The following is a 24278-nucleotide window of genomic DNA, read 5'->3' as shown; positions in this document are numbered from 1 at the left end:
ACAATTTAATTGCCAAAATAAAACAGAGCCATTGAGTAACCTATTAATTTAAAAGTACATTCTAATTATGAAGCGGCGGCCAATATTATATGCTGGTGCTATCCGCTTATTCTATTTTCAGCCATCTTGGAACGTTTATGAAGTGTCTCGGAACAGAATGGATTTTAAATCCGACCAAAGCGATGATCCGACTCCTTCATAATTACTGGATTTAAACTGCAGCAGACAAATGAGGGAAGCGGCGAGCTTCGAATATGGAATCGGTTTTAATAAATATCACACGACGCCTTTTGGGTTTTGTTTTTTTTTCCCCTCCTCACGCTTCGGGAGGAAACCATAATTGAGTCAGACGTGTTTATCTGATTGAAAATAAATGGCTCGGTTCATGTTTACAGCCGAATACGGAGCGCAGAGCGAGAAATCCAAGACAAACGTCCGGGTCTCCACGGAGCAGCCTCCCTATTCATCACACGGACCTGCTGGTACAATAGCGCTTGTCCCCCCGAAACCAAACACCCCCACCTTTAATTTGTGTGTGTTTCCTCTTTATACCCCTGTGTGTTGCGTTGATCAATCACAATGCGGAGGGGAGTAAGTGAGGAGGGCGGCCGGTGGGGCGATGTTCCCCGAGTCACACCTATTGGCACCATCAGTGTTCCGGCGGGCCCTCCGATCAATCACTGCTAATGACGCCGGGATGAGGAAAGAGGAGCAGGAGGAAGAGCAGCGCCGCTAAATATTCAGCCGGAACCCCATCAGGAAGCTACTTAAGAGAAAACAAGAGAGGAGGGCGAAAACAACACATCGTGAGTTTTTAATGTTCACACATGTAGTCTCTGTCAGACAAAGAGGCGATGCTGGAACTGGAAATGTTTGGTCCAGTCAGAACAAGAGAGAGCGAAACGTCGAGTAGATAACGTGAAGGCCTAGCAGTATCCGCCAAGGTTAATTAACTTGGTGATCATGATAATCAACATCGCTTCAGATCCACTTCTTCTAAAATGACACAGGAAAACTATTGTTTTTGAGACCTGACCTACTGCTAATCGAAGATGCTAAAGCTAGCTTTTAAAAAAACACCATAAGCTTCCAAACTACGTTTTCGTATAGTTGTAATATTCTCTTGTTTTCTTTAAATTTCTGAATGATGATTATGGACAACTTGGTTGGTTTTCAACATCGTTTCACAATCCATGTTTTCTACAATGACACGGGAAAACTGGAGTTTTTGTAACTGTACTAATCAAAAGATGCTGGTGCTAGTTTTTAAAAAAAAAGATACCATGAAGTTTCCAAAATTCAAATTAGCATTGTTTTATTTTATTTAAATTTTGAACCTTCAACCTGTGATGGTCTTGGACATCTTGGCAGCTTTTCAACATCGTTTCAGATCCACTTTTTCTAAAATGATGCAGGAAAAATTGTGTTTTTGTGTCAGTACCAATCGCTAATAGTATATGCTAATGCTAATTTTTTTTTCTTTTTTTATACAGTACATGTACGTTTCCAGAATTTGAATGGGCATAATTTTTATATTGTTTTATTTCATTTTAATTTTTTTTTTCTTAATGTTGTTCTACTGTATTTGAGTCAGTGTGAGTTTTGTCGGCCATTTTTAATCATGTTATATTAATTTTGTGTCTATGAAAAGTCTCCTGTTTGGGAAGAAAACTGACTAACCTCATCGTAACCAATGGTATAAATAAAATTGACTGACTGACTGACTGATTGACTGATTGATTGTGAATCATTTTGTTTGCAGTCTGGCTGTGAATGTGGGGAGGTTCAGGTGAGTTTGACTGGATTTCTTCCACTAATGTGAATTTGTGTGTTTTTATACCATTAGGAGTCACCAAGTGGAAACGAGGGCCAGCAGCTCTGAGCGTTTTACACAAGAGAGCCGACGGATTGATGGAGCCTCCTGCTGTATTCCACACACACCAGCCCAGACCTTTCCCCATTTCCAGCAACACATCCAGTTTCTCCTGGAAAATCAACTCTGAGGCCAACTAGAAGACCTAATGTCACAATAATTCCCCGGTTAATGCAGGAGCTTTGGCCGTCCTCAGCTAACCTGCAATAAAAGCTGAAAGGAATCCCTATAGATTCTTAAACCACCAATTAGAACATTACGCTCTCTGGACCTTCTCACACGATTTGATCCAAACATCTGTTAAAGAAACTGGATGCAAACACAGATGAAGAGCCTGACAAGAGCTAAAAATATCAATATCTTCTTTTAACTGCAGATTCTTTTTTTCTCAGAGTGACCCAACAGAGAGGCCCGCCTGCCATCAGCATCCAGATCACGGCTCCCATCTTTCCCACCGGTCTGAAACTCAAACCTGCTGTCAGTAATGGCCGCATGCCGGTTTTCAGTTTTTCCTGCAGGAAAATCTCTGTGATCAAGATTTTCTCCGAGAACAATGAGGAGCGGCAGAGTCTATTATTTGATGTGATGTGCACAGAAGGGCTGGTTTGCTCTGTAAGTGGCAATCCAAACACTCTGCTGCACTCACTTTAGCTCCGACACATCGGCTGCTGGGCAGCTTTAAACCGGGCCTGATGGCTGATCGACCAGTTAGGCCAACGCATGAGCGTGACGCTGACTCACAGATGACCTGGCACAGCAACGCGTCATCATGAATACTTAAAGACCTCGTCTGGGAGTCTAAGAAACCATCCTGAGTGGAACTCCTCTCAGTCTGCGGAGAAGAGCGACTGGTTTGAGAATATCGGCGACTTTTTGCTGATGACGGTGTGGTTGCTGGTTTTGTCAGGTTGTCACCTGATGTTCAGAAATTTTGAGGGCAAAAAGATGATTTTTGTCTTTGTAGTCCGTAGCCACACTGCTGCGGTAGAACAAACCTGTTAACAAAATTAAACCTGGAGATTTGAGTAATATTAGCTTAACGCAGTGAACCACAGCAAAGGCAAAACTAACACAGAAAAACCATCAAACAACTCAAAACAACTTATATTACTCTTATTTTGCTCCCTGTGTCGGCTACGTTACACACAAACCTGTTGCCATAGTAACTGGCTGACAAGAGCTCCGCTAGAGTATAAAGATTCAACACCAAAAACCAGGTCAACTTTCTCCACACAAAGATCAGAACATTCAGTTTGTTACAGTTTCATGTTTTCAGGCTTGATGTTTATTTGGCGATTATTAATAAGTGATCGTGTGAACACAGAGGTGATTGATTAACTCATTTAAACCCCTGCTCTAATGATGAGCTGTCAGAGAGTTGCTGTTTTCTTTAACTAAACAGAAACACTGAATTCTGCAGCACGTCTACACGTTAAGGTTGCCAAAGTCAAGCTAGCATAACTGGCCGACCTCCGTCTCCATCGCTATATTATTTTAATTAAAACTTTTTCCTGACCTTTTTATCCAAAGAGTAAAGCTTTAGGTTTAGGGTTTAGATCAAAGCATCTTTATGTCAAACGACCCAGTCAAAGCCCAGACCTAAATCCTAATATATATATATATATATATATATATATATATATATATATATGATTATTTTCACAAGACTAGCACATTCATTCCCATTAGGAGCCTCAGGAAGCTAAAGTCTGGGTGCGTACGTGAGGTTTTCTCCTCTCCCTTTTTGACACGCGCCTCACGTCTTCATTGGGACGGACTTGGATGAAAGGGGCGGATGCAAGTGAAGGAAACTGGGATGCAGTTAAGGGAATTGGGATGCTCAGCATGAGGTTGAGTTCAGGGCTCTGTGGGGGTCAGACCATCTGCTGCTGCTGGAATTGTTTATTTCTTTTTAACTATTATTCCAGTTTTATGACTCCGGCTTTATTTATGGCCCTCGGTGTTAGTCCTGTCACGAAAACGGACGACGGATAGAAACGCAGACGACTAAAGAGCCTCGGTCTTAACCTTATTGTGTTAAATCAGAAGCCGTCGAGTTGCAGTTGCCGTTTCCTCTGACTTTAATCACGTCCCATTACGGCGCGGTCTCACAAGCCCACGCATGTGAACGGTGCAGACGAGGAAAGAAGAAATATCTGCCTCTGATTGAATTGTGGAATAAGTCATCATGCACTTATACTGCTGCTTTCCATGAGCCACAGCTGATTATCCCACAGAGCTCAAATGGAAATATTCCTGAATGAGAACAAAGAGATTTCACGGCAGTTCCATCACACACACACACACACACACACACACACACACACACACACTGGATGGCAGTCCCATAGGACGTCCACAGAGACTCCCTTCAATAAAGAGGATTATAGATTTTGCCCTGTGCACCCGAGTGTTTCCAATAAAATAACGAGACGAGGCCTTCCTCCTGCATAACTCATTAAAACTTAAACCATCCCCCCTACCCCCTTCCCTCTTTTCGGCTGAATATCACTGCACACATTACAGCCTTCGCTTGGAAAAATAACCCCGCCGCGTTGGGAGCGTGTGTGCATACCGATGTGTGTGCGTTTGAGAAAATTAGAGAGGAAGATAAGAGAAAGTGTGTGAGGAAAAAATGTGTTTTCATCCTCGGAGGCCCCGCAGGCTCAGTGGTTGGTTAAAGATTTCTCACAAAGAAACATGGAGACAATCCTGAAGGAGGGGGGAGGAACGCCACTTTTTTCTTCTTCACCCCCTCCAAGCCGGCGGCTCATGATGGAACTACATATTTATGCAGAAGCGCGACCTTAACACAAGGGGGGTCTGTGCTGCATGCTAATGCGCACAACAAATGACTCCGCTTTTATTTTGTCAGGTCATCAGACAGCGAACAGATCAAACAGACATCAAAGCCAGAGTTTAATCGGAAATCAAAACCAGTTCAATGCAAAAAACAAAGCTGCTTTGATTTAATTTGCAATAACGGTTTCATTTTATGTGTGAAAACAACGATGCTAAACTGTTATCACAGTTTGAATATGAGAAAACATGACGTATTGAAACTGTAGTGACAGTTTAGCGAAGTTCAGAAACACAATTGTGTTTTAGTGTGACTGGAGACAAACCTGTCAGAAAGTCAAACATCCAAACCAACAGGCTGACGAGGACACGCTTTCATGTTGAAGGCGTTACTGAGGGAAGAAGAATCTTTTTCTATCAGTAGCTGGGTTTCCATTACAAATGTGCCTAAATATCTGTCTGTATTACTCTAATGTAAAAAAAAAACTACAGATTTGCAATGGCGGTGTTTCCATTAAACAAGAAGCCAAATTAAAATCACGTGAATAAGTTTGTTCATGCGATAAGTCAGTAAAAATCAAGGCAGCGACGGATATATTCATAATTTAGCCATGGTGCTAGCAATTATCTGTCAGCCGTCAGAGACGATGGCGTCTTCTTCAGGAGACGGAGCAACAAGCCCTACTTGTGAGCAGCTACGGTCAGAAAGGTCGATTTTAAATAACACTGGCCCTTTAAGACTTGTTAAAAAGCCCAGGTGGAGCCGCTGCTGGTCTTCCTGTTGTCACCCGACACTCAGCTAACCTCGCTAATTCGAATTTGTCCAGGAGTTGTATAAATTATTAGAAGTAATAAGCCATTATTATTAAATATAAAGACAAGTCTAACAGGGACAGTTCAGATTTTTTGACCCTGGTTCTCTTATCAGTAGCCATCTCAGCTGCTGAAGCTAAGATGCTAAAGCTAACGGCTAATCCTCACAGGAAACCGAAGCTGTTTTCTACCAAACAAACTCCGGGTTCAAAAACCTTTTCAAAGGGATCGTGTGAACCCTGCTGGTCTCAGCTCTTTGCTGGATGTTTTAAGAAACTTTATGGGACTAAATGAGTCTAATAATAGAGTCATCCTGTTACTAACGCTGAATATTGTGTCGGTTGTTATAAATCTGCACTTTGGAAACTGCCTGCTGAAAAGGTTAGGCTTCTTTTCATGTATTCTGTTTCTTTCATTGTTTGTTCTTTTGTGTAATTTGGACTGCCAGTGTGTTGTAAAACATATCTATCCATAAAATATCTATGTAACAAACAAATACCACTTATGGCTGCTCCCTGAAGAGAAGTGCCTCTTTCAACCAATCAAAAAGAAAAAAAAAGCCATGAGTCTTTCTTCATAAACGATTGTGCTGCTGAGTAATTGATCAAACAAATAAAAGTTGAGAAAGCGAACGAGTTCACAACATGAGCAACAGTACCGCTCCGCTGTTGCTTAGCAACCTGTTAACTCACATATATTTAAAGGATGGAGTAAATATGACTTAGGAAAACCTGCAGCCTTCCTCTTTTCCTTTGTCTTCCTCTCCGTCTGGAGTCACAGAAAACGACACAAAGCCGCAGCGTCACACAGTCAGCGGCTAAAAACTGAGTTTTTTTCCCTCTCTGAGGACGAGAAGGACAGTTGTGCCACTGCTGTAGCGGCCATACTCTACACCCCGCGAACAGGACGGACGCCACAAAACACAGGCGCAGCAGAGAAGAGGCCCGCTTAACTTGCTCCTCTCTGCCCTGCGGCTACTTCCCTCCTCAGTCAGAAAGGTTGAGAGATGAACTCTGACGTCTCAGCGGACTTCCTGTGCTCCACGCCAGGACAGTTCAGATGTAAACATGCCATCTTAACGTGCAGAGCAGAAGCTCTAACACGACCTGAGGAGGAGGGCGAGCCGTTAGCTTTAGAGGTGAATTCTGCATCAAAACGTACAAACTGAACGGACATTTCACCTACTGGCTCTCGGCTCGGTGAGGGAACAGATGAGTGGGAAAGATTGAGAAGTCCATCATCCCAACCTGACTTTCCGTCAGCAGCAGAAAGAGGAGATGCCACAAGGAATGAAGGCACATCAACTAGCCTGGCCATCGCCTTTCTACAAAATTCAGCTCAATTCTCATTTCATTCAGTGCTCCATCTGGGATTTCACCCATTGAGCTGAATTCCTCAATTCCTGGCTGAATTAGATTTCAAATAAACTCAAATAACTTTTTCAACAAAGTTAGCAGAAAGATTCTCATTGTTTGGGATCAGAATGACTTCATACTGAGTGAAACACGCGTGTAGAACAAGATACGAGAAGGTCACTTAAAAAAAAACGGCAGCAGACAAGGAAATTCCTCTGCAACTATTCCATATCATAAAATAGTATTCATTGTTTTATGTCCTTAAAAATGTGGAGAGAACACTGGTGCATTCAGATGCCTCTTCACCTTGGGATTCCTGCAGACACCATCCATCTATTTTCTTTACACCCTTGTCCCTCAGTGGGATTGGGAGGTGCTGATGCCCATCTTAAGCTATTGTTCCAGGCGGGAGGTGGGGTCACCTGGAGAGGTGGCCAATCTGTTGCAGGGCAACACAGAGGACTAACAACCATGCACACACACATTCACACCTAGGGGCAATTTGGAGAGGCCAATGGGCTCTTTGCACCTAAGGCGTTGACGTCACATCTCCAGGAGCTAATGCGGCTCACTTTTTTCCGCTTTGAGTTACCATGACTGGTAGAAAAGACTAAGTCGTATTTCAGATGCAAAAAAACAATACTATTAACATTGTTGTCTTCCTAATATAATGGGCTTTTAAGTTTTCGTTAATTTCCAAGCGATCCTGAATTAAGAAGATGGCTAGTAAATATCTGTCGCTACCAGCTAACGCCCACAGCAAAGTTTGCAGCCTTCACTCCGGATCAGCCTAAAACTACCGGGGATACGGATGGTAAATAAAGGAGCCTCCCTGAGTTATTTCCATGGAATCACTTCTATATTCAGCCTGAAAGAGTTTATGGGAACGAGAGAGCAGACCAGAGCCAGACAGCCGAGCGACTGATCCGCATGTACATCCTGCTGTAAACACCGTCCTATCTGAGCTCTTCACAAGAAACATGCAAAGGTAATAAAACGAAATAACACGGAGACATGAAGCAACACGGTCATATTTTTCTAAAAGCAGCAACTTTGAACCTGAACAGCTGAACCAGATCTCTGACACCAGAGCTGCGCTACTGTTAAGCTATGAGGCTTGTTGTGCTTCGTCAGGCTTCGAAAGTAAAAAGCCCGAACCGTGACCTCCCCGTTAGTCTGTGACACTAACGACAATAAACTTGAAAATAAGATAAATACATTGTCCGTTAGAATGTTTAGATACTTAAATAGCACATTTTACAAGAACAATGTCCGAGAATATTGCCTACTAGCATAAGCTAACGTTAATGTTAGCCACAAAGTTTAAGTAAAACTCACCTTTGTGTCAGTGAATGTATAACGAGGCGAACATCTTAAAACCTTTCTCCAGCTGACTTGTTGGGGCTTCGGATCAATGTACAAACCTTGGCCAAGCACTGCAAGCACCTAATGTAAATGATATTTGTATTGGATCGGAAACAATCGAGCCGCTTTACCCCGAACGCGGAAGCTGAGGTGCAAAGAGCCCATTAACCTGACAGTCATGTTTTTTGGATTGTGGGAGGAAACTGGAGTACCCAGAGAAAACCCACACATGCACAGGGAGAACATGCAAACTCCATGCAGAAAGACTGGGGCCGGGAATTGAACCCAGAACCTTCTTGCTGCAAGGCAACAGCTCTACCAACTGTGCCACTGTGCAGCCCTCCTGTAGATACATGAAGATTAAACCAACATAAACTAATAAATACAGAGAGGAAACGCAAACATGCACTAAGGCCTGATTAAAACATTGGGTCAGAGTTGGACCGTGTTTTGCGTGTGCAAAAAGAGATCGGACGTTCTTCATTAAAACTTTTAATAAAGCCTCTAAAACACCAGAGATTCCTTTGTCATGAGCTCAAGTGCAAGAAAAAGCAGAGCTGCAAGTTCAACCTCACTGAGTCTCCATCAGCTGACGGCCACAGAGTCCAGAGATCAGAAGAGTCCAGAGATCAGAGCATCGATGTCACTTAGATTCTGTCCATCCGTGTCCCGACAAATCCGGACGAATGACTTGGTCCACCTTGACTTGGCTGCATGTTGGGACACATTCAAATGTTTAAAAATTATCTTCCGTCCGTCATCAAATCTTCCCATGAGCTCTTTTCTTACTCATTTAGATTCGATTAATCAAATATTCTGCCGATTAATCTATTAATTGGATAAAACAAAGTTTGCCACTTTCTGCAGATTTTCCTGTTTGAATAAGAAAATAAAAATTTTATTGCGTAATATGCGACAATATAGCATTCCTTCGGTGAACGGTTTGTAGTTTGTAGTAAAGGATCAATTTAAAACCAACATGTGAAAAGCTCGGCTCTTTCTGCTTAACTTAACACCAACGCAGCGTCGGGTTGATCTGGTGATTATTGTTTTTGGACTAAGTCAAAATGAAAATGTAAAAGGTGATAAACAGAAGATTTATTAAGTGAGGCAGAAGCTCAAAAGGTTAGAAATTGCAGCTGTAAGGAGGAGCTTCGTCTCGAAGGCGGGGCTAGGTCCATCCAGGCATTTTGCACAGCTGAATGGTTGCCATGGAGATTAAAGGATCTCTCAAACATGCATGACAGAATCAAAGCAGCCCTCCTGCTGTGTTTTTGATGAGGGAATAACATCGTGACATGATGTCAAGCTTTACAAATGTCGATTTTACACAAAACTGCTCCTTTAAAGAAGCCGTCACATCTGGAGTGAACACCTTGGTCTCGGCTCATCTCCATGCTGGCACAGACTCAGCTAACATGAGCAGAACAACCGGTGGAAAGCGGGTCGCTCATTAGGCCTGAGCAGCAGAGATACGGCCAGGAGGCGGCTGACGCTGCGGCGGCGGGCCACAGGCGGCTTGTTCCCTCTTTTGTTCCCGCCGCCGGACGGTGTAATTATCCGTTTTCTTTGTCCACAGCGGTCGGCACGGTAATGAAGCCTCATTCCTCACTGTCCGCGGATCTCAAACCAGGGCGTGCCGCGTCATACACGCACACACGCACACACACACACACACACACACGAGCAGGGCTGAGCTACACTGGGTTTATTGCATCACTGTGATCTGCGTTCAGATTCTGCGATGCCAAATGCGTTTTGACGGAGTAGAAGTGCCACAGGAACAGCGGGGGTCAACCAATTATCCGCATGGCCGCGTTTCAGAACTAACTCTCGCCGTTTCCTCCAATTACAGGAATCGTGACTTTGTCTGATGTGATTTCTGATTAAAAGCAGCTAATTGAAATCGTGCTTTCTGGCTCGGTTTGCTTGTACTCTGTCTCGGCCGCAGCAACAGGAGGCGCGTTCAGGACTGGAGGACAAGACTGAAGCAAGAAAGCACCAACAGTGTTTTTATTTTTGTTCATTCTAAATTCATTATTTTGCTTCAAACAAGAGCTTCATATTTCCTCTGCCTGGTCAGCGTACTGGCAGACATTTAGTGGGAGGTAAAACAACGAAATATGTTGTTTTGCAAACAAATTGTTTATTTTTTTTTAAAACAGCAAACCTTTGGGCGTGTTTTGTTGATGCAGCTTATCAACAAAAGGAATTTACATTTTTTATTGCTTTCAATAAACAATTTATACTGTCTAGAAGATAAAAAAAAATCTTTCTGGGAGATAAATTGTCCCAGAAATTATCGCGATAAACGATAATATTGTCATTTTGAGGCCATTTTCAAAATACTACATTGAAAATGTGAATTAATGACACAAATTTGCCCCATCAAAGACCAATAAACTTTAATTTTTTAAACAACTCTAAGAGCTGGAACTGGAGAACATTTTAAATATCCAAAATAAAACACAACTTAAGAACTATAAACTGAAATAAAAAACACACACAACCGAAATCATAGATAAAATCAATCATTATGAGGTCTAAACAAAATTGCTCTTTAAAAAATGTTAATCATCAGAATAGAAATGATCAGATTATTCAAATTTATCAAGCGATTATTTGATTAATTGCTTATTGCAGCGTGCTTACACGTCTTACAATAAAGTACAAAAATAAAACAAAGCACTAGTGCTTATAACCTATGTGTGTGTGTGTGTGCATGTGTGTGTGTGAACAGGTGGCTTTCAGCCATCAGCACACACAGAGGAAACCTGTGAAAATCTTTTTACAGCGAGGCTCAGGAAATCTGGTCGCCACGGTGTCGCCGACTGGAAGAGCTTCTCACCGAGTCAGAAATGCACTTTGCTGCAAATGGAAATACGAAGTGGAATAGTCCAAGCATGCAGCTAAATGTGAGACTGCAGAGCAACCAGCGCAGCCGTGTTATTGGTGTAAAGTCGGCTTAATGTGAAGAGCGAGAGCCGCTGCTTAGCTACAACACACCTCCCAAATCTTAAAACACACGCACACACACACTCGCACACACAACCCAAAGTATGATTTGTTTGACCCTGAAATTTAACAGAGGAAACACATCCACAAAAAATGTGCCACATTTGTGTCATGATGCCACAGAATATCTTTCCTAAAACGTTACAACTCTGATAATAACATGTTAGCATCAGTAGTAATAAGTCTTTATTTTTTTGCTGTTAATACTATAAATTTGGAATAGATACCATGATACTGTGAACACCACAGAATATTTATCTTAAATTCTCATATCAGAAAACATGGTTCCTTCACATTATTCATTCATTAAAAACTAAAAACCATTTTTATATCCACTAATCGCTGTGATTGGTTATTTATTTATTAAAGGGGCAGTATTATTTGTTTTTCAGGCACATAAAGCCACTTAGAATCAAGTATCAAAAATATATCACACAAGACTTAAAAGAAAGCTGACTTTGTAATTTAACAACTTGAAATAGGGCCTCTGTCTCTTTAAGAAGCTCCTGCTCTTTCTGGAACTCTGCCTACAGGAAGTCATCACATCACTCCTCTGTTAACCCTTTTTTTACCAGTGTTTCACTGAGAAGTATCTCCTGTAACGCAATCAGCTGATGCACAGCTCCACCAGGTGTTTGCTAATTGCTGCTGGCTAGTCTGAAGGAGCCGACTGATGGAGGGGGTGGAGGATCTGCTCTGTGAGCTGGAAGATCAGAAGCTTGGTTGCTACAACTCTGAGAAGGAGCTTCATCTCGAAGGCGGAGCCAGGTTCAACCAGGCACAGCTGAATGGTTGCCATGGATATTAGGGGATTTCTCAGACATCCATCCATGAAAGAATCAAATCAACACTCCAGATATGTGTGTGATGAGAGAATAACTTTATAACATGATGTAAAGCTAAAAAAAAGTCAATTTTACATAATCCTGCCCCTTTAAAGCATTTAAGCTGGTTTATTCTAAACAGACCTGAATACGAAGGTTTCTATTGTTTCCACTGTAGAGGGGATGTGAAGTAGAACAGACTTTTTCTCAGGGCGTTTACTGAAATAAATGTGAGCGTCTGTCACAAATGATCTCAGTTTTGCTTTATTGTCTCATCTGTGGAGATGAAAGAGAATTATATTTGGTTTGTTCTTCTTTTATGACTTTTAATGAGCGCTGATGGTTTGCAGGATGCTGCGCTGCCATCTCTGACCGCCTTTATGTAGTTAGGTAAACATTACGTTGATAAATCAATAAATATCCCTAACAGACACAGTCTGCAGTGTCCACTCCTGCATTAAACGCTGCAGCTCTCTCTCTGGCTGCCTCTGCCTCTCTGCATGGGTAAACACTCTAACACCTCCAGCCAAGCAGCAGAGCAGAGCAAAGTCTGACAAAACGTAATTATTAAAGATTTAATCCATGCCAGATGGAACCGGGATGAGTTCTCTCCTGCAACAAAAACCAGAGTACCAGAACCAAACGCCGCCGGTCCATGAAGTCAAACCACCGCCATAAAGACGAAAGCATTAGCGCCTCCAGCTCCACTCCGGCCTTTCGGATTTAAAAGCATTAAGCTGCAGGGCGAGGAGAGGAAGGAGAGCGGATGATGCATTTCATCTGCAGCAAACAGAAAAAGCCCAGGACGAACAAACACTCGGTCCCCTCCAGGCGTCCCGAGCAGGCTGGGGCCCCGCCGCCGTCTCAAACGGCCGGCGAGCGGCTGCAGCCAGAGATAAATGAGGTGTGGGCCGCGACAGCGTCCAGCAGTAGTTTGTGTTTTGGGCCGCACTCCGGCCAGGAGCAGACGAGTCCCACAGGAGGAGCTGCATCTGTTTCCATCACATATCATGGTTTTATTATTTATGTCTGAGCTCCGCATACAGTGGCCTCCTCCATCCAGCTCCTATAAACCAACTTATTGGATTAAAACATACAAAGAGGAAAAAGCACAAACATATAAATAAATAAATAAATAGTGCACCTTATTTCATTTGATCTTCTAGTGCAACGGCGTCCGATGGCACAATGACCATGAAATTCTATTTTTTTGTATCCAATTTAAAACATAAAAAAATTATTAATGTTTCTAACAGTTCAACAATTTAACAATATTTATAGATAAAAAAAATCTTTAAACTTCTGCAGGTAAAAAACATAAACAGATCAAGGATAGTTGCCCTATTAAAGGGGCAGTGCTGTGTTTTCCAGTCACCTGCTACCATTTCATATCCAAAAATCAAGTAACTATGTTACCTTCAGTTGTTAAAAAAATGCAGCATGAATCAAATATGACTTAAAAGAAATCTGACTCTGTAATTTAACACCTTGAAATTGGGCCTCTGTCTCTTTAAGAAGCTCCTGCTCTTTCTGAAGCTCCGCCTTCAGGAAGTCATCACAACATGGCGGCTCTATTAACCCTTTAACATTGTTTTTAACATTGTTGCACTGAGAATTAGCTCATATGATGACCTCAGCTGATGCACAGATCCACCAGGTGTTTGCTAATTGCTGCTGGCTAGTCTGAAGGAGCTGAAGGTCTGCTCTGTGAGGAAGAAGCTTGGCTTGGAAACTGCAGCTCAGAGGAGGAGCTCGGCAGAAAAGGCGTCGCTCGGTGTGTGCAAGCGTTTAGGCATCCATGAATGGATGCCTTAAAGGATTTCTCAAACAAGCAAGAAGATAGAAAATATATACTTGACACTCTTTGTGCTCGTTGTTACGCGTCTTGGAGGATCTGTGCTTGTTGCGGTGCGTGGTGTGACGTCAGCAATAATATTCTCACATGTCAATCTGACATTTTGTTAAATGTGAATAATTAATGCAGATTAATTATTTTCATTTGAAACTTTTAGTATGAGTGAGAGCTGAAAGTTGGACTCCTCCATCCCACACGGAGTCATTAAGGCGAAGAGTGTGTGTGTGAGTGTGTGTGTGTGTTTGTCGCCGCCCCGTTATCAGCCGCATCCTCAGTCAGACATGAAGTCAAATCCCATTTCCTGCTGCACTCCTCTGCAGCTTTCAGCACAAATCAGATTTACTTTAAGTGTAGCCAGAAAAAAACGACCACACACACACACACACACACACACGGACACACACGCACACACTTAGGGGAAAAAAAATACACAAAACAACACACATGCATGCAAGCGCCATTGTGTGAATCAGACAGCACTTCTGTCACTGCAGCCCCTCCATTCCCCTCCGGCTGCTTCCTCCATCTCGCTGATGGTCGAGCAGCCTTTGATGTGCATCCACTCACAGAGCTGCGCCTGCGTGTGTGCGTGTGTGTGTGTGTGTGAGGCTGAAATCATGCAGGCTGTTAACAGATCAACCAGCAAAACCAGACAAAACTCCAAATGAGACAGAGCTGCCAATAAATGTGCACGTTTCCCCCGTCAAAACAAACACCAGCTGACTTGATTAATCATCTGCTGTAGTCAACTGGTTGCCGCAGAAACTAAACCAGGGTTGCATAAAAAAATAAAAATAAAATATAATCATAAGCTGGGACGTCCAGATTTGACCCCTGGCAACGGCTCAGCATCGCTGCTCTACTGTCTGAGATGTGTGGACATGATTTTACTGGACGACTTTAGGAATCAACAAAAAACTTGCAAAATTTATTACAGGATGAACATGTAATGTAGCTGATAATTAAAAATGTATGTTCCTTAACATATTTAAGTGCTTTTCACCCTTTATAATGATGCTAAAAAAATAAAATAAAAAAAGACAGGTGCATTTTCTGGTTAGTTATATCAAAACAGAGAAAATATGCAAATGTTAGCGTAGCGATTTATCAGAGTCATCTGCATGCATGCTGTATTTACAGGCATAAGACGTAAATTTATTAAAGACTGAAGCTGTACGTATCAAGCCAGGTATATCTTTACAAATAAAAATATTGCCATGCAAGTTGGAGATGAATATCATACTAGCTTAGATAGCATGCTACATCCATGCTGCATTAGCATTTATGCTAACAATCGTGTTAGCCATTGGAATGCTGTGAGTAATTTGTCTCATATTTTCTCTGTAAAGACATAATTTAATTCCTTGTAAAAATAAAAATTAACTTTAAACATTAAAAAAAAATATCAATCAAAATGTTTACATCAAAGACTGAGTCAGGACACCCTGCCCTCCGATACTTACTGTTACTCCGCTACATTTTTGACTCATCTGTCTGAAGGACTTTCACCTCCACAGCAGCTGTGGGATCCAGTATGTCCAAAACATTCAGTGGCATCAGGGCTTAGTTGGAGAACAAAGTGTGTATAGTTTTAGTATATCGGCATATCAGACATCAACCAAAAATCCAAGATTGCACGTCAACAGTGTATAGCATCAGAGGCATGGAAAGATGATACTGGAACAAATTTTAATAAAGGTGACTTTGTGTTCTCACACAGTAAAAACATCCAATCATGTATCGTCTGTACACTTATTCTTGCAGGGCTGCAGAATGGTTGGTGCCTCGTTCCAGTGGCCATTGGATGAATTGGATACACCGTGGACAGGCCACCAGTCCATCACAACACCATACAAACACTATGTAGATGTGCAGTAGAGCACTCTGATGTTCAGCCAGGTTTAAGACAGTGAGACATTAGAATAAGTTCAACGTTTGTCTTGTCTTCTTTGAACAAAAGTGTATTTAAAAATCTGTTATTTGAGTAAGAACTAAAAGGAACAGTAACACAGACGATCTTTGAGTTGTGGAGAGATGTACAAATGGGTTGTGAAAGCCCGTACCCACAGCGATGCGTGAAGAGCCGCAGCGCGAGTCTAAAAGCTAAGACAGCTTTGTGGTTTGAGTGACAGTAATGACTTTGTCTCCATTAACATGAGGAGGAGGAAGGAGACGGAGGATGGGGGAGGCTAATGCTGGAAACACATCCACCTCTCCTCCAGCCACACACCGCTGACACGCACACACTCCAAGGAGAAGCTGCCCTCCTTACTCTCACAGCTTCATCATCTCTGCTGAGGAGAGACACACAACGCGCTGCTGCAGATCCATTTTTTTAGAGACCATTAAAGGGATACTTTGTTTAGCTGAGGTAGGACTGTGAGGGATGCTCAAAAGTCTTGTTTGGAGAAGCGAGCAAGCAGAGCAAAGTCACATTGGAGGAAAATCTCACAGGGGCGTCGTGTTAGCCGCTGCTCTGAAAAGGACCATTTGGGTGGCTCAGCTGGTGGAAGCACACACTGAGGCTCTTTGACGCCGCTTTTCTGGGTTCGATTCCAAGTCTCAGACAATTTCTCTCTTCTGCCTAATTTCTGTCTACTTACTGTCCAACAGAAGGCCACTAGTGCCAAAAATGTCTTTAGAAAAAGACCATTTGAAAGAAAATTTGACTTCCTCACAGTTCAGGAAGCCCAATGCCAGATGTATTTATATATGTGTAAATTAAATTGTAGGCCCTGGAAGAAGAAAAACGCCTCACTAGTAAAAATTTATCTGTAATTTTTAAATGTTAATGAATCAACAGAGAGCATTTCTTGTAAACCACAACAATAAAAGTATCAATCTATAAATAGATGATGTAATTATTCAGTTACATCATGTGTAACTGAATAACTACAGATGATGTAATTATTCATAATGACTATTATTACTAATAGTCATTATTATTTCCATTAATGCTTTAATAATTCCAGTTGAGAAGAGCAATCACCTAAACACTGTCTGTGTGAACAGAGATGTCGGACAAGGCAGAGAAAGGAATGGCACCGTAAAGACGAAACAAAACAAGTGGAAGAAGACAGAAAATTAGAAACCTCCCAGCCATTAGCCTCCCCGTGTTCGACATATTCAATAACTAATGTCTCGTTGAGTGAAATCAGATTTTTTTTTTCAAACTCGCATGTCGAAAACGTTTTATTCTGAAGGGCAGGAATGTTTCCCTAGTAAAACTCCAGCTTTAAGAGCATCTGGTTTAGAAGATCTCAGCGGTGCAGCTTGAAAATATCTATCTGCAATCAAAGAAGCAAACGCACTGGCGACTCTTCTGTATATGTGTGTGTGTGTGTGTGTGTGTGTGTGTGTGTGTGTGTGTGTGTGTGTGTGTGTGTGTGTGTGTGTGTGTGTTCAGCCTAGACACTGTCCTGCTGCTCACACTGGGCTGGTTGTGATTCTCTGAGTCGGATTTCAGTGACAGCCAATAAGAACCAGCTGTGAGGAGAGATGGAGGGGAAAAAATTGGTTCAGAGCCAGAAGTCAGTCTGAATGCTGCATCTTTAGATCAATACCCAGCTGGTGTCTCCTCTCTCTATTCCTCTGCTTTTCTCTCTCTCTCTCCATCTCTAACAAAGATCCTTGTGTTGACCTTAATCAGCACAAGGCCGACCTCTGAGAAATGTGGCTTCCACAATGTATTACCGTCATCTTGCTAAGCCAATCCCACCTACCACAAAATATATAAGTGTACTATATTCTCTACAGAGTATGAGAAAAATGTAAAAAATAAATAAATATCTAGTTTGTTCCTATAATTTTGGATGTTACCTTGGAGCTAACAGGAAACTGGGGCTGCTGCTGTTTCCTTAAACAGTGCAATGCTTGACTGTCACTAACTGGAAGTAATACACTTTATGCTAAAAACATAAAAGATAGCGTTTAACATCTAATATATCTGCAGATATTTTATATGTTCAAAACAGATCTGTTTTTGTCCACCATCAGAGCATAAAAATTGTTCAGGAAATGGATGTAAACATCTTTGGACCCCTTGCTGATTTGAACTCTAATTTCTGAACATCATCATACTGAGTAAATATGACACTTAACAGGTAAATGGGCTGCAGAAAAATACACTAAAAGGAAAATTTACATTTTTAAGAGGGGTGTCAAGGTAACTAATATTTCTATATAACTGATCCAGGAGAAAAATATCCAGGTACTTCTTTGCATCAAAATGCTGGTACAAAAGTCTGCGCACTTAACAGACACTCGGCTGGTACATCCAGCAAAGTATATGTGCAATTTGTTTAGCTAACAAGGCTAACTGAAACATTATTCAAAGATAATCTTCCTATGAAGCAAGCAGACAGGAAGTAAAGTCCTGAAGGAAGCAGCATGCTAGCTGTGCTAACGCTACAAGCTAACGCTACCAGACCGATGTCTGAGAGCACCTACAAGGTTAGTGAAGTTAAAAAATCTACAACAGTGAAGTAGTAGACCTTCTGTATGACATAAACTAAAGCTCTCAGTTTAAATATTAACGTTAGTCAGCTGACTGCTAGGTCAGCCAATAGTGAGGCAAAAAATAAAAACAACAAAAAAACAGGGCGCCCCTCTCTGTTACCCTGAATTTTTTTCTTAGAATCCAGATTTAAATTTTTGTCTTGTGACAACGTGAGAGCCTCCTGAACTCTGACCTGTTACAGAGCTAGCATGCTGCTATAGATACTCACCAAACGCAGTTACTGTGTGCAGATTGGTGACATAAATATCACTTTTTTAAATACATAGTGCTTATTTCAAATTTGAATATTTTTCAAGAACAATATTTGTGCTTGTGGAGATATGAACCATGCTTTCACAGACATAGTTACTGAAAAAAATATGTTTTTTAATCATAATTTTTAATCATTATCACAATAATACCACAAAATATCACAATAAAATTCAAAGTCCATGTCGCCTACCCCTGATCGCTCACCATAGCAACACACCATAAGAAGAAAAACCCAAACAGACACCATTTATAACTGCGTAGCTCCACACAAGTTTGCACATTTCTGCAGACCCAATGCACCTTGACTTGTTCTATAACTCATCTCTACTTGACAGATTGTCCTTATGTTTGCACACCACGGGGTCTCCAGGTACAGATTCATCCTCAGAGTCCAGAGCGAACAGACTGAACGTATCTTTGCTTAATAAAAACAAATCTCTTCTCCTAGGGTGTGGATAGAAAAGCATCTACTGGTGTTTAACAAGACCACATAAAACCATACAACTGTAGGAGAAAAAGGTCTTGACAGGTAAACACATCAGAATTGTGAATAAACTAACTAGAGAGAATTTAAGGTAAAATAGCCAGATGAAAGCAGGCGTTTAGTGAGAGGCTGCTGCCAGGACTCCACACTGTTCTGTGAAGGAGGGACAGAAACAGGAAGAGAGACACAAATGCTCCCCAACACACACACACACACACACACACACACACACACACACACACACACCAAAATGCCGTTGGAGGCTTCTCTTGTGGGCAATCCTTCCAGCGGTGGAACACGGCCTAATGCTCCCACCGCATCTGAAAATGCCACCGCAATTAGTGACAGACGTCCCCATTGAGCTGTGCGGCGTGGGGTCAATTAACGTTTGTGAGGTGGCGAGGCGGAATCCGCTGAAGACATGAGGAGGACGGATAATCGCATTACGGAAGCCAACAGGCCCGCTATTCGCCGCGCGGCGTAATGACACGCGGAGCATATAATCGCGACGGGGAGAAGGATGAGGCGATGTTCGCTCCGGTCTGAGGCCTGGCAGAGGAGGGTTCTTGTGTCTGTGTTGCTCAGTAGCGGAGGCGGCTCTGCTTTGTGTTGAGAACCCGGCCGTGGTCTCGACAACAACCCGAAGGCCTCTCCGTCCTCACACTCCACAGCCAACACGACGCTCAAGCCAAGCGAAGCCAAGCGAAGCTAAGCGAAGCTAACCTCCACCTCCGCCTCGCAGCCATCAGAGCGGTGTCAAATTCTGCTGCACCAACTCCAGAGGTGATATTGGGCCGTCATGTCAGCTCATGATGCAACACGGCTGTTTGCCCGCGGACAATAGAGACGCTGTTTGTTGACGATGATGATGAGTGGTGTCTGTGTACCCGTCGGCTCCAGGGAATTGTCGCTTTAACGTCGCTCATTCACAGAGACGGGCGACAGTCGGAGTCTCGGCCCGGATACCGACGCAGCAGAAAGAGTTCATCCACGGGCTCAGAAGAACCGGTCCCCAGAATGTTAAAGACAAGACAGACGTGGTGAAAGTCCCGGAACCCAAACACACACCAGAGTCGTTTCAGAGAGCAGCGGTGTCAATAGGGACTGGCAGAACCTTTTAAAGCTGAATTAGCTTCAGTTCAATTCTTCTTGAAGCTTGTTGCATCTTTCCAGCTGCTTTGTCTTCAAACTCTTTTAATTTCAAGTTTGTTTCTTTGGCAGTAAGCAGAAAATACTTTTTTTCCCAACTGTTCATGAAGAAAACGTTCACACGTCATTCAAGGGTTACTGGTCAATGTTTACCATGGAGTATGAGGGCCGTTATATGGCAAAGAAAAAATGATTATATCACCACGGTAGAGTGGATTTATGCCAACAAACTCAACATGTCTAATATTTAGGTTCATTTCTCTTATTTATGTCATAAACATGAGATTCTAACTTTCTAATAACCTGAAAATTGTCAAAAAAAACAACAATAAAATCAAGACTTAAACTTCACTTTAGTACCAAGTGGTGAGATAAATGTACAGCCAGCTAAAATCTTTGTAAACAACGTTTCAACACATGGACTCAGTGTTGCAAGTCTAAAGTTAACAATGAAATAAATCCTACTGAATTTAATGGAAGATTAAGTCAAAATGCTCATTGCATCAGATATTCTTTCCAAACTAAAGCAACACTGGGAGTCTAGCTAGCTTGATGTTAGCTGGGCTTTCTTCACTAGCCTGCACTCTGCTGCTTAACACAACAACTTTACTAACAGTAACTGGTTGACCTCCTTTAGTTTCCGTGACACGACTTTCCAAATTTCTGTCTTTCTTGGAATCAAAAGTCCTGTGTGAACGTCGAAACTGGTACGGTTGGAGTGAGCGCAGAACGTAACCGTTTTAAAAGACGGCAAGTTGCCATAAACACAAAGATGCGCAAGCCGAATCTGGCAGAAACCACTAAGGTTTCGGGTTAGCCTTCTACCTGATCTTCATAGAGCAGTACTAGAGGTAAAGGTGGACCTGGATGGATCTCCAGTCTGTCAACACTGAGGACACACAGTCACACTAACTGGATCTTGGTTGGACACCCCTGGTCAAAAACATAAACACACATTCATGAGTGGAACATCCAAACTCTGGTTCTGGTCGGATCTTGATGGTGTGAATAATTCAGTGCTAACAACCATCATAAACATATCCGTACCAAAAAGCTACGTTAAAAATTAAGGGTGCATTGATCAATCTGCCCTGATTTCCTTACTTTGGGTGATTGGTGATCGGCTGATACTTGAATGTAAAGCCGATCTTATCCAAAGATCTAAAAATCAACCTTTCCTCTCCGGCTCTCCCATAAGAGGGTTGATTGACAGACCGGCCCACCAGATCATGTCTGCATGTTTGTAGTTAACAATGGTCACCCCACTGTAGCCAACTTGGTGACTTTCTTGCTATATTTATATTACATTTATTCAGACACCCAAAACAAAGCGTCAGCCGAAATCAGAATCGGCAGATGAGGCTTTTAAATGATCAGCAATCGACCAGAAGACTGCAATCGGTGCACCGCTATTAAAAATAGCTGGAAATTAGACATTCCCACACACCAAAAGAAAGAAAATAAGGATATGTTATCAAAGCCATTACATAACAGAGCTTACAGTTGGGTCACTGCCCTGGATGTTGCACACTTCAGTTACCAACCGCCTCTTAAACCAGCCTGAAGAAACTGCAGACCTTACAGACCCTTACTGTGTTAAAGGCCATCTCTTCTGCCGGTGTCTGAACCGGATTCTTTTGACCTTTAGTGGATTTCATAACAGAAAGAGACCCGGGCAGATGTTAGACTTTATGGACCGGGTGGTGGTGAGGTAGGTTTTTACGTAAAACACACTTTCATTTTCAGAAAACAATCCATCTGCGTCGGCTCTACCGTAAAGCAAATGGCTTCTCACGTCAAACCGTGTCACAAACCGAGCTCTGAGACCGGTCCCCGTTCCGGTTCCTGTCAGATTAAAGCCACAGTTTGTTATTAACACTCCCTAAAGCAGCTTCTGCCGCGCTCCGCTCCTCTCGGTGGTGCTGAGGACGTCGCCCTGGCGACGCGTTACCAGGAAGCCTGGTGTTTATGAGCCGAGATGCTGAGCTGCTTAGACCTTAAACGCTCTGCACTGAAGTTTAAAGCCGTACTTATGCTTTACACGGCCAATTGGACTCTTTATGCATCACCTCTACGAGAACACTGCACTTTTATTGCACCGTGTTGATTTGCTTGCTTTACTAACTACCATATTTAAGCATTTTACTCAAAAACGTGACGATAGACCATTAGAGAGACTAATTTTTCTTTAGTGCTCAATGAAAAACTTTCCCTATTTGTTAAAATACTTCTACATGAATGTGCTGCGTGTGACGGCAGGTGAATAATGCGAGCAGAAGCGTGACAAAGGCAGCTCTCTGTGCTGCTGAGGGGTCGTCAAGGTGACTCCACAGCAAGGGCATCCACAGCTGATCTCTCTCTCTCTCTCACACACACACACACACACACACACACACACACACCAAAACACCTCCATCCCTGCTTGCTTTTCAGCTCCAGCAACAGCAAGAATTTGACAAAAGAAGCTTTGAGGCTTGCAGCCCTGCAGGTGCAAAGTGGAGCAGCTGATAATCCAAATCATCCACATCCTTTAATTGTAATCAAAATTATTTATATATATATGTATCTATATAAGAAATTGATGTTGTCCTCCTTTACTGTTTGGTCACTTTTATTTTCACCTGTTTTTGTAATGTTTTTGCTCAGTTTTATGTCTTAAAAATGATAACTTTGCACTTTGGAGCAGAAATCAGTTTACAATTCCTCAACTGTGAGCGTGTCATTGTTTGGCTCCCCTGCTGTGTGCAGGATAAAGACAGCAGCGTGCGGTCGCTGCTTCCGCATTTGCATGACATTAAATAAGAAATAAGGTTTCTAATTTGTAACTGGAAGCAAAAAAAAAAAAGAAAGAAAAAAGGTTCGATTCATCCTCACTTTAGGTTTTCTTGGTGCAGAACTGGGCTCTGCTGATGACTCCAGTAACAGCAGCGTGTCACCGAGCAGGAGGAGATTAATAATAATAAAAAAATAATAATAAAACACACACATACATAAACCGGTGAAATCACACCATAGAGAGAGAAAGAGAGGGAGAGAGGAACCCAGCTTCTTACCGGGTCTGATCCCGACAGGAGCTCCGGAACAAGCGGCACGTCAACGCGGTTTAATCCGTGAACGGTCCTGGTGGAGCCGGACGCCGATCCTCCGTGAGCTTCCGTCCTTCCCAGGGATTTATATCAGTCAGGGAGACACCGAGCCGCCGCAGCTGCTGCCGCTGCTGCTGCTGATGGAGATGCTGCCGCCGCCTCCGGTGCAGGACCGGGAGCCCGAAGGCGCGTCACCGACAGGCGTGCACGACGGTCCGGGGGGTCTGGTTGTCAGAGAGCCGGTACCGACCCGTAGAAGCCAGGACCGACTGTCAGCTGGGTTACATGACGACATAACGCAGCTAATGACTAATTAGACAAGAGGCAAAGTACATGCAGCTTAAATGATTTAACATTTTAAAACTACGTCGTGTTATTGGGACGATGTGTAGAAAACCAATGCAAATAACTACATATTGATGACGTAGAAGGAAATTCACGGTTTTTCCCAATGGGTTGTGCGCAAATTTATTCACTCTGGTACCACTAATTAAAATCTATAGAGCTGAAATAATGAATCTGATTAATCGTGATTAACTGATTATTGAAATACTCCTCAAAGTTAGCAATCGATTAATCATTAATTGGAGTGTTCCGACTTTAAAATATGCAACAATTAAGCCAAATCTGTACACAAAATGTATATATTTTGCATTATGGATCAAAAACCTCTTTGTCTGTAAATATGTTCAAACCAGAACTCAAGTGTCATTTTAGCTTCACCTGGTTCAAATTTTGTAAAATACTCATATTAGGCACATTTTGCTGTCAAGGTTTGAATTGGGTAATTAAAGTAATGGTCAACAGATTAGCACTACTCTCTATTGATGCTAAATGAAGCAGAAAATACTTATTTATGTATTTATTTAGCTGCGGATGCATCCTTTGA

General features: G+C 42.3%; 1 protein-coding gene across 1 annotated transcript in view; it reads right to left on the bottom strand.

The window, feature by feature from the left end:
* Positions 1-23660, bottom strand: part of enox1 (ecto-NOX disulfide-thiol exchanger 1) — an 87034-nt gene extending 63374 nt beyond the window's left edge. Inside the window, exon 1 of the mRNA XM_015005867.2 lies at positions 23357-23660. The gene's annotated coding sequence lies outside the window, so the exon portion shown is untranslated. The remainder of the gene's footprint in view (positions 1-23356) is intronic.
* Positions 23661-24278: the final 618 nt, after the last annotated feature.

The sequence above is a fragment of the Poecilia mexicana genome, unplaced genomic scaffold, assembly GCF_051168715.1.
Source record: "Poecilia mexicana isolate PSO_F unplaced genomic scaffold, ASM5116871v1 scaffold_2, whole genome shotgun sequence".
NCBI lineage: Eukaryota > Metazoa > Chordata > Actinopteri > Cyprinodontiformes > Poeciliidae > Poecilia > Poecilia mexicana.
This window is presented reverse-complemented; position numbering and strand designations above follow the sequence as displayed.